We start from the raw sequence: 20,695 nt of genomic DNA on the forward strand, positions 1-20,695 counted from the left end.
CGAGTCGGGTTAGGGTTGGCTCAAAAAATATAGTTCGTGGGTTGGCTTGAAAAGATAGCTCGCTAGTTGACTCGAAAATTGCTCGCGGTTTGGCTCATTTTCAGCCTATTTAAATGAACCTGTAGTATTAATACACCAGCTATGTGGCTTCCATCAGCTTAAACAAAGGGTTACAAAATGAGAAATAAAAGCAAAATATTCTAGTTTTGAATTTTCTTCACAACAAATTTGCACCAACATCAAGAAACAATCAGAATCACTTGCTACCAAGTGGGTAAAATATTTGATCTAAATAGAGCCAACACAGCCTAGCAATATAAAAATGGCAGGGATGTGAGAACATTAGGGACTTAGGTTTAGAGAAGGAAGAAAGATGATGACAGCATGTATGGATTTTGTCCATTTTAGTATATTATATTTTGTATTTTTTTATAAAAAAAAACTCAACCCGCGAGCTAGCCCATTTGACCCGCGGGTTGGCTCATTTTTTCCCGAGCTGACTCGAGTCGGGTTGGTAGCTCATTTTTGCCAACACAACCCCACTCATTTTTTACGGGTTACGAGCCATTCCGACGGGTTGTCTCATTTTTGTCAACCGTAATCCCGATCTTCAAACCCATTGAGCTCTTTGACATGTTTCAACAGAGAGGTCTTAAAATAAAGATCTAGTGGGTAGTCATTGAAGTATCCCCATAGATATACAATATTATGTGACCATATGAGTCCATCTGGCCTTTGCCAATATGGCCTGTGAATGATAAAAATGGCAGTGATCTTTGAAATCTCTCTTTTTGTTTTACCTTCTTGTTCCTTGGATAAAATGATCTTGTGCAGTTCTTTTCTCCACCATGACAAAGGAGAATACCATTCTAGAAAGGTCTATAAAAAGTAGTCTGAATTGTCAGGATCCATGAGAATCTCATAAGTTCTTTGTATTTTAAGAACATGAGGGACTGAGTGATTGATTGTGAGACACCATATACACCAAAGAGTCTTTTCAGTAATGTCAAAACCTACATCATAAAAAACTTCAAACACCTGCAAATAAGGAGTTTTTGGATGGAAGGTTGAAGGTGTGACTTCTTTTGTTTTCATGATCTCATGCAGGTAATAAAAGTAATAATCATTGGCGAACATTTGGATTTGGTCAACTGAGGTGAGTTGTCCTAATTCTGGAGGATAGTCTCTTTTGTGCTTGGCTATTTTGGGTAATGGTCCATGCATGAGTATTAGAGGAAAAGGAACACTGGATATATTGGAGATGACCTGAATAGGAACTTTAGGTCAGGATAAAAAAAATGAGGGATGGTGTTGAGGTTTCCTTTAATATGCTTTATAGTGAAATTATACCTTGAAAACCAATCTTTTAGTCTGAAGATTTGAGAGTCTGGTGGCAATTTGTTTTTGAATTCCAAAATCTTTGGAAAAGATGAGTTATCCATCTGGACTTCAAAATTATGACCACAGAGATGAAAATCAAATTTCTTGATTCCATTTTTGACTGTCAGTGCTTCTTTGTAAGTGGTATGTAATGCTCTTCAACATCTATAAATTGACCACTTGCATGTCCACAATAATATTTCTTGTTATCAACTTCTTCTATAAGGACAGCTCCCCAAAAATGATCACTTGCATCTGTTGGGAGAATTCTTTTGCCAATATTAGGAATCTTCAAAGCTGGTAGATTCTGAGAAATCTTCTTCAATTCTTTGACTGCTTGGGTTTGTTCTGAACTCCAAGGAGAAGGATTTTTCCTTAGAAGTTTAGACAAGAGGCTGATATATTTGGCTGTAGGAGGAATGAAATCTCTAACATAATTAACAATTCCTAAGAACTGCTGAATTTGCTTAACAGTGAGATTTTCATCTGGGAAATTAGGCAGCTGTGGGAGATCTACAACATGATCTTGAAGTCTATAGATCATCTGATGGTGAAGAGTTACTACATATGTAACACCCCATAAGTATCCGGTAATGTTATCATACTATCGTATTAAGCAGCGCTTAATTAAAAATGCGGAATATCTTTTTCTTTTCAATTATGATGTCATTATCATTACCAACTTGCTTATTAATCAATTAATAAAACATCGCCTGTATGTAATTGCAATAAAACAGCTATCTGAAAATACCTCATAACATAGATAATAAAAGTGTGGCTCTAGTCACGGAACTACAACAACGTAGACCGGACCATCTAACAGTTTATACAACTCCAATCTAAAGCACTAACATAAAGTGTCATGGACAATCCCCATGCTCACTCAAATAAGGCAACACGCCAAATATCAGTCTCAACAACAACATAAGCATAAATAGCGGAAAACATAAACAACATCCATATCCAGTCATGGCAGCAATACAGCATAATATCATCAACTAAGCTCTGGCCTCCTGCCGCCAGAGGCATCAGTCACCAAACTACCGGAACCTGAAATAAGCATTCCCCAAACGTGGGGTGAGATCTCTAAACAAGAAATCTCAGTAAGACAAGGGGTCCTCAAGGATCTTCCACCCCAAGCTCACTTACATGTGCAATATAAGTTCAAAAGCAGTTTATCATCATCAGTTCTAAAATAGTGCAGCAGATAATCATGTCATGTGTGTCAATTCTATTCTACTGGCCAGAGAAATACAGGATTTATATACGTCTAATACCCACAAATAGTGCAAGACGCTACTTGCATCCACCCCGGATCACCGTCTTGTATGACGCTACATACTCAGGTTTACCGTCAAGATGGAACAACACATGCATATTAAAAGCCATTACACATAAAGCTCAACAGCATTTCAAATATTCAAAGCATGTAACACAGCATGCATACGACCACACCCCCATGGGACATGGTGGAACCACAACATGGCTAAACCGAGGACACGAAAGCTTACCTTGCAAGCTAACACCCACAGCCAAGAGTCCACAACTCAAAGTCCAAACACAGCAGATTCACAATCTATTACGGACCAATACTATATCAATAATAATGCACCACAAGCATATAACTTAAAGACAACGCCTTTCCTTACGTTTTACGACTTAAGGCTCCATACCAAGCCATAAGTGCTTAATCACAACGATTCTGACTTAATTCATTAATTACAGAAGTTCAACTTCATCAATCTAGGGTCCACAAAACCCCCAATAGCCTACTGTACACACATCACAACTACTGTTTTACGAAATCGCAGAATATCCGGATATTCCTCAGGACCATATCCGGATATGCAATATCCAGATATCTCACTGGACATATCCGGATATGCAATATCCGGATACCCAGAATCCCATATCCGGATATCTAATATCCGGATGTCCAAATCCCATATCCGGATATCTAATATCCGGATATTTCTCGGGCAGATATCCGAATATTTCACGACAGAATGCAGAAACTGCATTTCGTGAAGATATCCTTCCAAGGTTGGGTTTTTACCGATTTTAAACACCTAAACATGCATTTCTAGGTGTGTTTGACCAATCCCAACATTAAGTTATCATCTTTTAACCTTTACATCAAGGTTCCATTTTTAAGCTCAAAGACTCAAGATCAAAGGTGGTGAAGCTTACCAAGCTCAAACTCAGAAAAAGGGTGCTCTTGGAGCTCACACAACAACTCCAAGGTTCTGTCTCTCACTATACATGAAAATAGTGCACAAAGGTGGTTCTTTTACACCACAAGGAAACTCCTCGAAGCTTCAAAACACCTAAGGAAAGCTCCATCCTTCCCAAAACGTGAAAACAACAAGCTCACCCTCTCAAGACAGAAGCCAAACTCAGAAATGAAGTCTCTTTCTCACTCACAAGGATTGTTCACACTCACCCAATGTGTTTACAAGAGAAAAGGTGAAGAATCAAGGAAGAAAAGGCCTTGGACCTCAAGAAAAGGAAGGAGAAAACCCAAAGACTGTGTTTCTGGTCAGCCACCAACACAACTCACGTAGCAAAATCTGGTATCTAGGGAAATGTGCCCTTAATAAGGGTATTTATAGCCACTTACCCAATTAATACACAGTATTAACTTTAATTGCTACGCTTAGCATTTTAATACCAAACTTTGGAATCTGAAACTACACATTTTTCCAAGAATTATCATATTTTTCTTATAATTTTCTGAGCACCTTTCTGGTACGCTCTTTTCAAAGCCAGTGCCGATTTCTAGCACCAGTTCTCATTATTTGGACTTGAAACTCGTTTTACAAGTCCTACATATCATTTTAGTAATTATCATGCACTTATTATAATTTTTCGGGATACTTTTTCGGTACGCATTTATACCGACTAGCAGAACCGGTATCTGCACTTTTCTTCCGAAAAGCGACTTTCAGCATTATTACCCACTTACTATAATTATTAAAGCCTCTTAATAATTATTAGGGTCAATTATGAAATCATTTCCTATTTTCTCATAATTTATTAATTAAATTCTTTAATTAACGGTGCAGGTTCTTACAACATACGTCTTAGATACTTGATCAGCTCCTGTGAGTTGTATCTGTACTTTGAGCCTTTTTGGCAAAGTTCTATCTTTCAAACTGACATTGTAATTTGGAAAGTTGGTTAAAATCACACTTCCCTCATGAAGAGTCGTCCGGACAGTTCCAATGACAAAATTTTCATAATGGATAAAGCTAGAGTCTAGCAGAGCAATATGATCTATAACTGGTAGGCATTTTCTTCTATGAAGTGAAATGATTAGTCTGATTGCACCAAAATGAAGTGCAGTATAGCCTTCTTGCCTCTAGTTAGTGATTAACTCTGTCAGAATCTTCAGATCTACATATTATTCTTGAGAAGTGGCTTGTAGTTCACACTGATCGATTTTGGAAGACTGGATACAATCTTTCATGGTTGGTCTCCTGGTGGATCAACTTAGTGATACTTTTAAACACAGATCTCTGTCTTTTGAAAATATTATAAGGGCTGAGCAATGGTGGTACTGTTTCAAGGATCTTTGCATCTTCAGGGACATAAGAGTATTCTATGAGATTTTCTATCTTTGAGGATATTTTTGAGGGAATGTGTTTAGGAAGGGACAAGGAAGACTGTAACATAATCGACTGAGTATTTTCAATGCCATGATCTGAGAAGTTCTTCTCCTACTCACCTCATATAATTTTTTACTATCTTTATCCTCTCTCTTGAAGAAACTCGAAGAGTTTCCTTAAAGCTGCCTTCATCAGGCAGAGAGCCTGTCATCGGAGATCACACAATGTTAGGCTATGATACCAAGTGGTCGGGAGCCTCACAATCCATAAGAAACCATGGACTAGTCTTTCTTTTACTTGAGCATTTCATGGCACCCTTTAGCCTCTTAGCTCTTTTACCGGAGCCTATCATCATGAATCCTTAATGATGAGAGGAGCGTAATACTGGATCATTTCATAGTCCATTTTTTGATACACAGGATTCCTTTGTAGGGCAAGTGCAGAGCATACTATATAATTTTACTGTGAAATTTGATAAAAAAAAATATATTACATTATGAAATTTTTATCTCAAGAAGTTAAAAAATATGAGTAGGAGCATAGAAATAGATATTCTGGTAATTTTTGTCTTGTAATAATGGAAGTGACCACATAAATGTAGATACAATGTATGTTTTGATGATAACAAATTGGCAACAACAAAAAGGCAAGATCATTGGATCAAGAGCAACAATAGATGATTAGAAGAGCAATAACATGATCAAAGACAACTAACCATGGACAACATCTAAGATAAGCTCAATATCATAACCATGATGAAAAATGATCAAAACCAACAAAGTGTCAAGCATTGTTATATTCAACAAGTCAAAGCATCAAGTTCAAGAAAAGATCTAAGACACAAGACATGAAGCTAAGTCTAAAATCATATTTAGAATATATCTTTAGGACTTAGAATATATGTGAGGGTATATGATAGATTGCATTGCATGAGCTCAAAGTTTTTCTCAAAGTAAATGTGTTTTTCAAATTGCATAATCATAACCTTTATATACTTGAAAGAAATTTGAAAAATTCATGGAAAAGATCCTTGACATATTTTATAACTTCAAAACATATTTATCAAGTCAAGAACTTTCACAAAAAGTGGTTGGAAGCAAGCTAGAACACATTTGAACTTAAAATTTGTTGCTTAATTTTGTTGCTTCCTTCCATACAATTTTTCATATCTAAGATGATGGATTTGGATCTTGTGTTCTTCATAAAAGTTGTATATCTCTATTTTATCTTTCCAACGAGACCAACATCACATTAATCTGACAAGTATAACTCAAATTATACCAAAATACGAAATAGTGTTCTTGCTGTCAAGTTGGAAATCGATTACCACTGCGACAGATCCCAATGGCTATAAAACGGCTAGTTTTTCAAAGGAGATCTCAACGGCTATAAACGACTATAAAATGGCTAATTTTTCAAATGAGATCCCAACGACTAGTTTTCCAACAGCTATAAACGACTAGTTTTTAATAAAAACACTATATATGCATTCCCAATTACTCAAAAACATTTGGGCATCATTCCTACACATATTAAGCATACTTTGAGAGCTTCTACACTGTCATTTGCATATTCTTTTATATCTTTAAAAGATCAAACATATTTGAGCTCATATCTTGAAAATTCATATACCCATAGTACTTCAAGTTGTATATCCACACTTTGAGAGTGTATATTCATTTTCAAATATTTCTCTCCTTGTATTCTTGAGTTGAAAGAGTTGTGAGATCCATTGTTTGAGAGGTAGTCAAATCCCTAAGTAAATTTGGAGTGAATTGTAAGGTTGTCAAGTACCCGTAAACTTGGAGATTGTAAGGTATCCAAGAACCCGAAGTCTTGGAAGATTGTAAAGGTTTGTCAAGCACCCATGAAGGTTGACCATTAGTGAAAGAGTTGATCGAGCGGCTTCAGTCTGGATGTAGGTCACAAGTGGTGGTGACCGAACCAGGATATATTGTGTTTGCAATTCTCTAAACTCTAAACTCTTTATTTCTAGCACTTTAATTGCTTCTTTGATATCTTGTATGTGTTAGAATAAGTTCTATAATTGCGATATATTATATATTATATATTATTTGAATGTATTGATTAGCTTTTCACATATCAAAGTTTGTTTCAAATGATTATTTAGAAACTAGAAGGGGGCGTTTGCGAAAATCTTGTAATACTCAATCCCCCCTCTTGAGTATTGAAGCCACATTCCTAACAAGTGATATCAGAGCCTAGTGCTCAGTTAGAGGTTTAACCGCCTAGAGTTAAAGATCCTTGTTGGGGCTTCCTATATAATTTATTTTTAAATCAAAAAAATGCAAGCCTTTGAATGTGATAAACCACCATTCTTTGATGGTGAGGATTTTGAATATTGGGTAAAAAGAATGGAAGTTTTTATTCAATCAATTCATCTTTATATGTGGCATGTTGTAGATAAAGGTTTTTCATTGAAAATAGAAGAATGCATGAATGTTTTCAATAAAAGATGTTTTGTCTTCAATTTAAAGGCTATGCAAATGCTTAGAAAAAGTTTATATGATGATGCATATGTCAAGATCAAACATTGTAAGAATGCTAAAGATATATGAGATACTCTTGTTGCTATCTATCTTGTTAATGATAACTTTGTGCATGAAGATGTATATAGAGAGCAGGTAGACCTATTGGAGGAAGACAATATTGATAGAAATATTCAAGAAGGAATTGAAAGTAATCAAGGAATCTCAAAATCTCTTTTTGAGGACGATGACATTCAACTTAAGGTAACAAATACCAAACTTGATTATATTCCTTCACATGATAACTTGCAATGAGCGTATGATAATTTGAATGATAGCTTGTGGAACTTGAAAAATAGAAATTTGGCTTCTATACAAAGTATTTGCTTCTTTGAAAATCAAATTGAATCTTTGAAAAATATATATGATTTTCAAGAAGAGGACATATCCTTGAATTGTGAACCCTTAACCATTCTTAAAAATTGCATTGATGTTGATAATCAAGTTGAGGAATTATCATCCAAACTTTCCATAATTGATAATCTTACATGCTCATATTCCATGTTTGAAAATAAAAATAATAATGATACTTTTGTACATGAAAACCTATAAATGATTGTGGAAATAATAGCTTGGATAATGATAATAGTAAGAAAGCAAAATTTTTGAGAGTTGAGCTTGAAAAGAACAAGTTATCTTGCAAACACATTGTATGTAATTATTGTGATAAAGTAGGACATATTTCTCATTTGTGCTATCATAGAAGAAATTCTTGCATGAGAAATAAGTTGGTTTGGGTTGTCAAAACTTCTATAATTGTTATTCCTAACACTCAAGGACCCAAGATTAAATGGGTACCAAAAAGTCCTCCTAGTTTTTTCAATGTGCAGAAATTATTCAAAATGATAGACAAAAAAGTTAAGAGAAAAAGAAATCATCAAGGAAAATGCTTCCTAGGCCGAATGATAAAATTATCAATCAAAGAAGTAATGAAACTTCAACTGTAACGCCCGGCCACTTGCAAGCATCAACGACTATCCTCACACACTAACACGAGACTTTTCAGCGTGCTTTGACCTCGCTCGCACACTTTCCGGGAAAACTTCCCAGGAGGTCACCCATCCCCGAATTGCTCCAAGTCAAGCACGCTTAACTGTGGAGTTCTTCCGATCCAGGCTACCGAAAAGTAGATGCATCTTGTTAGTATAGGTAGTACCAATTAATTCTTATAAGCTATCCTCAGCTGTGCTGTCCTATACCAGCACAATCTCTGGAATCCCTCTATTTCCAGTGTTATTCGATTCATTCATGTACCCCTCCCGCTGATAGTACGCTAGCTCTTCCACTAATCATACATTCAATTGTACATTAGCTCTTCCACTAACCATACAATTGTCAGCACTCAGGATGTTACATGCCCACCAGCTTCCGCCTGGTTCGTCCTCGAACCACACCGTACTGGATGAGAGGCCCTACTCTGATACCACTTGTAACGCCCGGCCACTTGCAAGCATCAACGACTATCCCCACACACTAACACGAGACTTTTCAGCGTCCTTTGTCCTCACTCGCACATTTTTCGGGAAAACTTCCTCGGAGTCACCTATCCCTGAATTGTTCCAAGTCAAGCATGCTTAACTGTGGAGTTCTTCCGATCCAGGCTATCGAAAAGTAGATGCATCTGTTAGTATAGGTAGTACCAATTAATTCTTATAAGCTATTCTCAGCTGTGTTGTCCTATACCAGCACAATCTCTGGAATCCCTCTCTTTCCGGTGTTATTCGATTCATTCATGTACCCCTCCCGCTGATAGTACGCTAGCTCTTCCACTAACCAAACATTCAATTGTACATTAGCTCTTCCACTAACCATACCATTGTCAGCTCTCGGGATGTTACACTAGCCCTCTTTAGGGTTCAAGAGAATAAATCATCAAATTAATCCAGGAGAGGTGTTGAAATATACTCACAAGCTTGGCCTAGGACCCCTCCAAGTGATCTCTAAGCAATGGCTTGAACACACAACTCCAAAATCACAAAAATCCCTCCAATTTTCGTGGCTGGTTTTCGCCCTTTTCTAAAAAATGAGAGGGTTTCAAGGGAAACTAATCGGTGGGTTGTGTTCGGATGATGATTTACAACAACTTTGCTCACAAACTTTTCTTGAATCGGAGGTGTATTGAAGGAGTTATGATGAAAAGAAATTTTGAAAGTAAATCTCCCCTTCCATGGAAGGCAAGCACGGTTTGGAGGAGGAAGGAGGAGAGAGAAAAATCAGATTTGTGGTGTTGTCCAAGTGGCAAGGTCCACTTAAGTGAGGTGAGTCCCACATGCGATTTAACTTTAATTAATCACCTGATTTAAATCACCAATTCATAACCTACATATTTTTCTCGTCCACGTCATATTTTTACTTCCTAAAAATACTGATTATATTTTCACGCTTATCAGTACAATTATACCGCAGTATTTTACACCGGAAAAATCACTATTCATCAAAATTTTTCGAAACTTGCCTATCCACTCGATTTTTCGTTTTGAATTCATTTCCAGTGTTATTTTTATCATCTGAGACCTTCTACTCAATTTTTATCTGCCTAGGGTTGCGTGTTGGCTAATTACCGTTTTGCCCTTTCTTTGTATTTTGGCCTATTTTTCAGGATTTTCACTAATCCTTCCCTTTAATTCTCATTTAATATTTTAATATTTGATTTAGAATTGCGAGGTGTTATATCAGCCAAAGCTTCTCACATGAAATATATGGAACCTAAAAGGTTCAAAATCCAAAGAGAAAAGCAATGGGTAAGAAAAAGTTTTCACTTGATTACAAAGGCCAAGATATCAAATATCTTTACCTCTTATGCTTATTCACATGTGAATCTAATGAGTATGAGGTATATATCCTTTAGGCCTTAGGTAATGGATAAAATCATATGTGCTTGGTTGGAATGCTGAAAATTATGAATAGCACATATTATATCTCTAGTTGTTCACTTATATGTTGATTTATGTCACAGTTGAATTGTTTTACGCATATCTTGAGTTACAGAAATTATTTTTAAGTGAAACCAGTGGTCATTGAAAGCTATCTTGATAAAATTTAATTCTGAAATTTTCATAATTTTTTAGTCAAGTATAATGCTCCAAGAAATCTCGTGAACACGGTTGTTCTGTCATAAACTCTATTCTTGACTAGTTTACTTAAAATGAGCATAACTTGAGCTATACAAATCCTTTGAGCATGAAACCAACGACATTACAAAGATAGCTCCATCAAGTTTAATACTGGAAATCTCTAGAATTTTTGCATGTGTACATTGTTCCAGTAAATTCGTGATTGTGACTGTTTTGTCAAATACTCTATTTTTAATGCAGTAAATTTAACTGATCATATCTTGAGCTATAGAACTCCGATTGACATGATCTATATCTTGTTAGAAAGCTTGAGATGCATACTATAACATATCAAAATTTAGATTTTTGAAGTACTAATGAATTCCCAATTTTAATTACAAGATTACGGGTTTATGAAAAAGAAACTGTGAAAATGTTATTGACTTTGTGCTTAATGCTAAATTGATTATTTAACTTATTATGCTCAATTTGTGTGTGATATTATTGATCTTCATGAGAGCATAATAAATTGATAATCAATGACTAACCCCTATGGATCCAAAGCGGATACCAAAAGTGCTTTGAGTTATAGGATTACATCTACCTCAAGAATGTATTCAAATGAAATAAGTTTATTCAACTTGAGACTTGGAAAGCATGAAAGTATCCAACATATAAGAGGGATGCAAGCATAATAAAGTACAAGGATATTGTTGATGATCTCAAAGAGCCATATTCTAAATTGAAAGAATTCAAATTCGGTTACTTTTATCCCTCTTTGTGCTCTAAATGCTATATACATGATAATTAGGGAATTCTTTGAGATTTAGTTGCTATGTTTACATATTCTATTTATTGTGTTATTCTAGCAATATGCCCTAAATGTTATTATATATGCTAGTAGGCACATATATTTGTTACAATAGCATGATAATCTTTTTGAGCTTGAGCTTTAGAGTATATCCTTGTTTTTATTTGGAGTTATACATGCACAAAAATGATTTCACTTCTTTGTTATGTGCTTAAATGTATCACATGTTTACTTGAAGATTAGAAAATTAAATATCTTCTTGTATTAATTGCTTGACATATGTCACACTCTTTGAAACAAGAAGAATATGATTAAAATGCTATTTCCATGATCTTTCAAGTATTGCTTTTTGAAAAAGAATTGTATCTCTTGGATTGGCATGTGTTTGTGTTTGAAATTGTTTATCTATCACAACATGCCTTATATGATCATTACTAATTTCAAAATGTTTCAATATGTTTTGATGATAATTGTGTACTTGTTAATCTTTAACATGCCTTAACCATGCTTAAAATATTCCTAAAGATTCAAGTGCATATATTCCATGGTTGATAATGTAATACATGTTTCATATTGTATATCAACCAAAATTATGCTTGGAGATGTGTTTAAATGATATTTGATGCTAACCTTTGATTTGGAAAGCTTCAAGAGATAGCTTTGTAAATGGTAAACAAATATGACAACAAAATCTTGAAGTGTCAAGCATACATGACTAAGAAAGACATGCATGAAGGGAAACAAAGGAGACTTTCTTCAAATGCTCACAAATGAAAAACTCAAAGGAAGAAAGCTCAAGTGGCTAGGACACTATAAACAAGAAGCTTCACACTCAATCAAATTTGATAAGTATCATCAATCCTAAACTTTATTGGTATTCTATAATTTAAATAGATGATTGTATGATACTTGTTGAATTTACACTCTTACATGACAGATGCTTTCTTTACTTGATAAGTATACTTAGCATGATAAAAATGCCCTATTTGATCTTACTACCTTGAGCTTGTCTTTGCATATAAGGTAAATTTTGCTAGAATATAAATGCTTTGAATGTTATAGCATATTTAACCGTGATGAGATTTTCATCCATAAATCCCTTGTTTTTTTTTTTTTAAATATTATGAAAATAATGTCATTGTTTTAAAATAAGTTTTTGAAGAAGGAAAATCTCCTTAGGTCATTTGAAAGAAGCTTTTAAAAATCTTATACCCTTGAGAACTATTTCAAGATGTTGAAAGTATCTTTCACCTTTTTGTTATCTTAAAAATTGGAAAAATGTTTGGATATATGATATAAATGTAATACTCTTTCCAATTGCTTTGAAAAAAAAATGTTATCTAATCTTGAGAGAAAATTTTAGAAAGTTCCAAACTTCAATCTTTGAAAATCTTTACAAATGAGAAATTAAGGAAAGATACTTCAAATGTTCTTAGTTTACACTAAAGGAATATGTGCTTTTGATGCAAAACATTTTCATCTTTCTCACATGCTTACTTGGTTAGGCAAAATATGTTTTATTTGATCCATCTTATGTTATAATAATGGCTAGTTCAACCTTTTCGTTTTGAAATTCTTATGACTTGCCATCATCAATTATTTAATTTTTAAAATATCTTACATATCCATTATTGATTGATATTTTTATATGCATAACAATGGATATATTTCTCTTAATACGTGCATGTGTAATCACGTGACTTATATTTTACTAGTATGCATGATTTGAGGGGGAGCCTAGCATTTATTTGTTATATCTATTACTTGGCTTATAAAATAATTATGACAATGGAAGGTTCAATAACTTTTGCTTTTAAAGAGACTAACTCCATTGTGCCTAGAAAGGATGTTTGTGATGATTATATTGTAGGAAAGTTGACCTACATCCTTTTGGTGATAAGAAAAGTGAAAAAGAGGAGAACAAAAGAACGAAGTCATAATTGAAAATTCACCTCAACAACAAGAACAAAGCTAAGAGCTTACAAAGGAATGGAGAATAACGATATTTGAGATACTTCAAAAAGGTTTAATTTGCAAAATACTCCATAAATTAGCTAAGTTCCTAAGCTCTCTATTTGCTTGCATATGACATGATATTGCTATAAATATTTGTGTAGATATGTCAAATGATTTATGCTATTAAAGCCACTTGCTTAATACATGTCTACGAATCTTATGCTTGCTATTATCAAAGTCATGATAGTCATATGCCTACAACTTGCACATACTATTTTATGCTAGCAAAAATAGGAGAAAATAATTTGTCATATCTCTTGCCATATTCTATACAATGTTCAACTAGGATTTGATGCTTAGTATTGCATTATTATTTGCATATCCTAGATCTTTGTGATATAATTGCTTTGAACTTGGTCTCCCTGCTTATATTTGTATGTTTTGACTTGAATGGATCATTTATGTTGGATTTATGATATATTGAGCACTTGATGATTTAAATCAACTTCCAAAGCATATTTGCACTTACTTGAATCATTTGAATGCTTTGTTATATATCTTGAACTATTCAATCTCATTGATGTTGCCTAAAAGGGAGAATCAATGCTAATAAAAAAATAAAAAATAAAAATAAAAATGTAGCACACCTCTACCTAACATGTTGAGAAAAGGTAAAAACAAATATGAAAGGTAAAAATGATGTTTGTTGACCCTAGAATTCTCACACTTTTATCTTTGAAACCATTCATGGATTGAAGGGGAGCTTTCATAGTTGCTTTGACATTATTATTTTGTTGCTAAATAACAAGTGTTCTATACTAATATGCTCAATGGATTTTATTGCTCACAAGTTTGCGTGCTTATCTTGGTTTATGCTTTTTGATGTTGGCAAAAGGGGAGGAAAATATGAAAATTGAGAAAATTATATTCTCCCACCATAAACATATATAATGGTTTGAAGCTCTTATGTTTGATAAACATAATATTATAAAACCATTTATAAATTGAGGGGGGGTAATATTATACATTATTAGAGAATATTTGTTATGCTAACCATTTCTCAATTTTAAGTTTGTCATCATCAAAAAGGGGGAGATTGTAGATACAATGTATGTTTTGATGATAACAAAGTGGCAACAACAAAAAGGAAAGATCATTGGATCAAGAGCAACAATGAATAATTAGAAGAGCAATAACAAGATCAAAGACAACTAACCATGGACAACATCTAAGAGAAGCTCAATATCATAACCATGGTGAAAAATGATCAAAACCAACAAAGTGTCAAGCATTGTTATATTCAACAAGTCAAAGCATCAAGTTCAAGAAAAAATCTGAGACACAAGACATGATGCTAAGTCTAAGATCATATTTAGAATATATCTTTAGGACTTAGAATATATGTGAGGGTATATGATAGATTGCATTGCATGAGCTCAAAGTTTTTCTCAAAGTAAATGTGTTTTTCAAATTGCATAATCATAACCTTTGTATACTTGAAAGAAATTTGAAAAATTCATGGAAAAGATCCTTGACATATTTTATAACTTCAAAACATATTTATCAAGTCAAGATCTTTCACAAAAAGTAGTTGGAAGCAAGCTAGAACACATTTGAACTTAAAATTTGTTGCTTAATTTCGTTACTGCCTTCCATACAATTTTTCGTATCTGAGATGATGGATTTGGATCTTGTGTTCTTCATAAAAGTTGTAGATCTCTCTTTTATCTTTCCAACGAGACCAACATCACATCAATCTGACAAGGATAACTCAAATTATATCTAAAATATGAAATAATGTTCTTGTTGTCAAGTTGGGAATCAATTACCACTGTGACAGATCCCAACGGCTAGTTTTTTAAATGAGATCCCAGCGGCTATAGACGACTAGTTTTCTAACAGCTATAAACAGCTAGTTTTAATGAAAACACTATATATGCATTCCCAATGACTCAAAAACATTTGGGCATCATTCCTACACATATTAAGCATACTTTGAGAGCTTCTACACTATCATTTGCATATTCTTTCATATCTTTCAAAGATCAAACATATTTGAGCTCATATCTTGAGAATTGATATACCGATAGTGCTTCAAGTTGTATATCCACACTTTGAGAGTGTATATTCATTTTCAAATATTTCTCTCCTTGTATTCTTGAGTTGAAAGAGTTGTGAGATCCATTGTTTGAGAGGTAGCCAAATACCTAAGTAAATTTGGAGTGAATTGTAAGGTTATCAAGTACCCGTAAATTTGAAGATTGTAAGGTATCCAAGAACCCGAAGTCTTAGAAGATTGTAAAGGTTTGTCAAGCACCCGTGAAGGTTGACCATTAGTGAAAGAGTTGATCGAGCGGCTTCAGTCTGGACATAGGTCACAAGTGTTGGTGGTCGAACCAAGATATATTGTGTTTGCAATTCTCTAAACTCTTTATTTCTAGAACTTTAATTGCTTCTTTGATATGTTGTATGTGTTAGAATAAGTTCTATAATTGTGATATATTAAATATTATAGATTATTTGAATGTATTGATTAGCTTTTCACATATCAAAGTTTGTTTGAAATGATTATTTAGAAACTAGAAGGGGGCGTTTGCGAAAATCTTGTAATACTCAATTCACCCCCTCTCTTGAGTATGGAAGCCACATTCCTAACAATAAAGAACCAAATGAAGGGTTGACAATAAGAGTTACCAAGCGCCAGGTTGTTTTATTGGTTTCTATTTAGGATTTAATGTTTCTTATGTTGTAAAAAATAATTTTGTCTCTTATATACATAAAAGTCTATGGACTCATTTTTTTTTTCTTTTTATCTTCTCTTCATGTGACCTTACATATACCCCTATATATTTTTATGTTCATTTTTTCTTAGTCAATGTGAATAAGTTTTTACATTGAGCTTAAAACGATATCGTTTTGGGACCAAAATCAAAGTATTTTTATAATTATAATTTATTTTAGTATTATAATAGTTTTCTCATTATAATTTTTTAATTTTTCAACCAAAAATGACGTTGTTTTGAAAGTGAATATAGATAACTTATCTACATTCACTGTAAAAACGTTAAAGCCATACTTTTATGGGAAAAACACTACTCATATTGCATGAGAAGTATTTTGTAATGTTGTGACCCTTCGATTTGCGTGCAATTTTTTTTTTAATTTTTTTAATAAATATAGAGTTCACTACTAGTTGAGTGATAACATGAGAATTGAATTCTCATGCAATATGTGTTGAGTATCACTCAGTTAGTTAGTCGTTATGTTGAGTTAGTTAACTGCTTGTATAGTTGGTTAGCCGTTTTCTGTTTTGAGTCTGTTCTACAGAATTGTAGAATGATCGATGAATGTCTTGATTAACAACTATTTCATCTACCTTCAGTTGCCTCTCTTGTTGCATGACCAAAGAAAATACTCTATTAACTGATGGCAAAGGATCCATCAACATTATCTGAGACCTTACATTCGAATACTGATCATTTAACCCTTTTAGAAACCGAATCGAGTAATCCCTTTCTCGAATTCCCTTGACTTCTGCTGAAATTGAACAGCAAGGATGTATGCATCTGCATGTCGGTGTTGGCTGCAAAGCTTCCAATTCATCCCATAGTATCTTAAGCTTGGTGTAGTAATCATAAACAGTACTATCACCCTGATGCAACTTGTACAAGTCATCTTGTAAATCTGAGATTTTAAAAACATCAGATTGAGAGAACCTCTCCTTAAGATCATTCCATACATCTGAAGCTCTATCCATCCATAGTATCAATTGAGAAATTGATTCTATTATTGATCGATGCAACCATGAAAGGACCATGGTATTGCATCTCTCCCATGCTTCATACCTCTGTTCTGTTGGATCAGGTACTGATATCGTTCCATTCACAAATGAAAGCTTGTTCTTGGAAATTAGAGCCATCTTCATAGCTCTTGCCTAACCATGGTAGTTTATACCATTCATGAGCGTTGAAACTAATACAAGAGAAAGATTCTCATTAGGATGCAGAAAATAAGGACTACATGTATCTGAAGAATCGAAAGCCTTCGATGCATTCCTTGAAGTTGTGCTCAAATTCGAAATCTGCTCTACCATTGGTCCTTGGTCGTCGGAGCTCTGATCCGTCATTAGAGAAATTCTCAGAGGATATCAAAAGATCAAAAGATGATTTGTGAGAAACTCACGAACGAGAAACAAGAATCAAAAGAAAATGAAGAATGGCAATCAGAGTTCTGTGTAGAGCTCTGATACCATGTAAAGAACCTTGTGATACACCACCCCAAAAGCTAGCTCAAAGGATGGGAGTGACCAAGGCCTTATAAACTCCACATTAGTTGCTCATACAACCAATGTGGGACTATATATCTCAACAATATGAGAAAATCAAAACCCTACTTTTATATATATAAAAGATGGGAAAAGTATTTGTCATTTTAAATGACATAAAGTTATGTCATTTTTTTTGTGAAAGAAAGGGCTTAAAAGCGCAGAAAACAACTAAACAATAACAATACTCCTACAGCTACTAACAACACAAATATCAGCAAAAAATAAACAACTAAGCCCAGGAGGAACTTGAATAAACTCCTTATATGCAGAATCCTCAAAGGAGTGAATCAGATGGTTGGCAAGCCAATCAGCACACTAGTTGCCTTCACGGTAGGTGTGTTGTAACTTAAGATCCCACTCTTTACTCATCCAAGCCCGAGTGCGAGCAACAATATGTGACTCTCGGGCAGCATTAACATCTTTGGTAAGCAAAGTGATCACCGAAGTGGAGACACTTTCAATAATAATCTTCCTGTAACCTTTCAATAATAAAGTTATGTCATTTTAAATGACATAAAGTTATGTCATTTTAAGAAAGAGATAGACACAGAATAAATTTTTTTATTTAAATTTTAAATTAAAAAACCACCCACTTTCTCTCTCCCATGATTTCCATTTTCTGTGTCTATCTCTCTCTTAAAATGACATAACTTATGTCATTTTAAATGACAAACACCAAGCCCATAAAAGATAATTTCTTCTCCTACAATATAAAAAACATAAAACTGTTTTTTTATAAACATAAATGTTTAAAATATACACGTATATTAAGATTGAATGTGATACCAATAACATGGAAAAGAAATTGATGTCGAAACCGTAAGTAATAAATATATACATACTTTTTCAAAAGTTCAAGCTTGAGTGAGTTATTTAATATTAGATTATATCACAATTATTAACAATCACCTGTAATGATATTTACAAATTGTTTATCAAAATTTAATAAACAACAATTTAAATGAAAAGTGAATTTAAATTTGACAATTAAGGAACCCTCACGGCATTAACAATTTGAACTTGTTGAAAAGTATTTACAAATGGACAATCTCAATATTTTAAGTCGAAATTAGCTTCCTTTTGTCTTTGTTCCAGTCTCTTCACTGCCAACGTCTGATTCCTCAGCTTATGGACTAAATGGCTCACAAGTCTCCATATTCCTATGGCTCTCTTGACTCCAACAGTTACTTAGCACAGAACCTTAAAATGAACGAGGTGGTCCCTTATTCCTAAGGCAACCAACAATGTTGTTTCCACAACACTACCTTCCCCCTCTGGTTAAGCTATCTGAAATCCCTTCCTTATGGAAGTTCCTTTCTCAGTATGTGTTCAATTTCCATTGATACACAATGAATATAACTTACTTAACCAGAGAAATACAAAAGCTCAGTATAAAAGTTTTGAAAATAAGTCTTTAAGAACTTTGTAGTTTTTCCATTCCACAAATAGTTTAGCCCATGGCTACTAGTTTAAACATAATTATTCAAAACTGAAGTCCCATAGACCCGAGATTCAGTTCTGAGATAACGAATGGAAATGGGAGAAATAACACTTGTATTTAAATGAAAACAAATTGATTACAACAAAATGAAAAGTGGAGAATATGATTGCTGCTCGTGAGGAGTCTCAAGTGGGTGATATAGAATGAAGAAGAAGTGTTGTCACTTAACTAAAGTTAAAACTATACAAATACAAAGAAAACTATAAAATAAACTAAGTGATCTCAAATTAAGGAATTTGATATGTTCTTCGTGCTGGAACGTCCTATTTATAGGCATAAGAGTGAATAGCAAAGTGAGTAATTCCCTTGGAGTTGTTTTCTTGACTGCATGAAAGGGGCGGTGTGAACAGTGCTTTGAGGGGGGGCACACGTGGCTGGATGTGACAGTTATTGCTGAGATTTGTCTTTCCTTCTGATCATCCCCATGCCTCGCTTTCCTCTTTAGCCAATAGGAACCGTTTATTCCCTGCTTCGCACGTTTCCTCTTGCTTGATCACCGCTTATGCTTTATGGAAACTTCTTTCCAACGTTTCCTGCAAAGTGGTCGGAAATATTAAATGAGTGGAGCAGGTGTATTTAATGTTCCCAATCCGTTTCCTTTTTTATATATTTTCCAAAGACTTACGTCACCATCCGTTCCCCGCTGTGTTTTTGTCATAAATATATTAAACATGTTCTTTTAGTGCTAAAGTTGCTCATCAGGTGAGGGAACAAATGGTATTTTGCTATCAAAATGGGCTTAGATGGGAATAATTTTTCGTCCCATCAGCGCACGCAGTTCTTTTATGGTACGCGATCATTGTTTAGCTAACGACATAGAGAAGGGACCTTCTAATAGACCTTCAATGATGAGATGAAGGGAGACTAGTGGGTCCAAGTCTCTGACTATGAGTGCTTCATCAAAGAATCTGTTAAGGTAATCACGCAATGTTTCATTTGGTCCTTGTCGCACAGTTTTCAAAGTGTGCGTGGATTTGTATTGTGCTTTGCTTGTTGCAAATCGTATAAGAAATTGGTTGGTTAAGTCCTCCCAACTGTGTACTGAATTGGGTGATAACGCGGAATACCACCTGAGTGCTACCTCCTTCAAGGTTGTTAGGAAAAACCGACACGCTATCGGATCAGCAACATCTTGAGCCATCTTGTTGGTCTGGAATTGTTCCAGATGTTCCTGCGGATCTCCCTTTCCGTTGTACTTTTCAATTGTAATTTTGACGTCTCTGGGAATTGGGATGTTCATTATACATGGAGTAAACAGGTGAAGAATTCGAGAAACTGTCCTAGAATTCTCATGAGAATTCTCATTCTCATTAGTACCTTTCATTTCTTCACCTTTTTTTGTTTTTGTGACCCGAAGGTCCAGGATTTCCCGTTGAATGTTCCTGCACCGGCTCACTTTCACCGGAATTTTCAGGATTTTTTTCTTTCTCAAGCTCTTTTTCTTTTTCTTTTTCTTTTTCTAGATTTCTTTCTTTAGCCTTTTGTGCTTTTTTTCAATCGAGCTAAATCT

The sequence above is a fragment of the Gastrolobium bilobum genome, unplaced genomic scaffold, assembly GCF_033153095.1.
Source record: "Gastrolobium bilobum isolate Gb01-03AN ecotype WA unplaced genomic scaffold, APGP_CSIRO_Gbil_v1 utg31796, whole genome shotgun sequence".
NCBI classification, from domain to species: Eukaryota; Viridiplantae; Streptophyta; class Magnoliopsida; order Fabales; family Fabaceae; genus Gastrolobium; species Gastrolobium bilobum.